A 1,155-nucleotide genomic window follows, 5' to 3' on the forward strand; every position below is an offset into this window, starting at 1 on the left:
CTGCTGGAAATTGTTTTGTGCATTCCAAATGATTAGTGGCCTCTTCATTTCTGGACATAAGCATCAACTTTGTACATATATTTCATAAATGCATGTCACTTAAGATATTAACTCTCTTCACAGTTGCTTCTTTGGCAGACAGTATTATTAGCTGTGTTGTTCCTGAATGGTAAAAAATTCTGCATGCTCCTACTGCTTTCTTAAAATCTTTATGTACATTTTCATTAGCACACGTCTCTCTCAAATCCTCAGGAACATCCACTGTGCATTTAAAGAAGGTATTTTTTGACAGTTTTATTTTGATTGACAGGTCAAAGTCATAATCTCACGCCTGTAATCTTAGCATTTGGGAAGGCAGAGGTGGGATCACTTGAGGCCAGGAGTTCAAGTCCAGCCAGGGCAACAAAGAGAGCTCCCATCCACAGCCCCATCCTTTTTTCCCTCCCCACCACCTGGGGAGATTTTGAAGTTTGTTCCAGATATTCTCAGTGTCCACACATACCCCTGAGGGGCACAGTACCTTACCACACCTAAAATGAAGGCACAGTTTCTCAGTATCATCTAAGACCCCATTAGCTTTAGAGGTCCCTGTTGTCATGCCTCAAGAGTGGATTCACATCAGAAAACCAAATAAGGCCTGAGCTACCTGGTGTTCAAAGGCATCGTGAAGAATGGCTACAAAGTGCCGACACCCATCCAGAGGAAGAGCATCCAGGTGATCTTGGATGGCAAGGATGTGGTGGCCATGACCTGCACTGGCAGTGGCAAGACCGCCTGCTTCCTCCTTCCCAAGTTTGAGTGGCTCAAGACCCACTGCTCAGACTGGGGCCCATGCCCTCATCCTTTCGCTCACCTGAGAACTGGCCCTGCAGACCCTGAAGTTCACCGAGGAGCTGGAGAAGTTCACTGGCCTCAAGACTGCCCGGATCCTGGGTGGAAACAGGATGGAATATCAGTTTGTAGCCCTGCATGAAAATCCCGACATAATTATTGCCACTCCCAGATGGCTGGTGCGTGTGGCTGTGGAAATGAACCTGAAGGTGCAGAGTGTGGACTATGTTGTGTTTGATGAATCCGACTGGCTTTTTGAAATGGGCTTTGCAAAGCAGCTGCAGGAGATCATCACCCACCTCCCTGGGGGCCACCAGATGATGA

At 47.2% G+C, this 1,155-nt stretch overlaps 1 pseudogene; it reads left to right on the forward strand.

Annotated features, from left to right (window-relative positions):
- The first annotated feature begins 535 nt into the window (after positions 1–535).
- LOC108298878 overlaps positions 536–1,155 on the forward strand; it is a 6,630-nt pseudogene continuing 6,010 nt past the window's right edge.

The sequence above is a fragment of the Cebus imitator genome, unplaced genomic scaffold, assembly GCF_001604975.1.
Source record: "Cebus imitator isolate Cc_AM_T3 unplaced genomic scaffold, Cebus_imitator-1.0 Scaffold1161, whole genome shotgun sequence".
NCBI lineage: Eukaryota > Metazoa > Chordata > Mammalia > Primates > Cebidae > Cebus > Cebus imitator.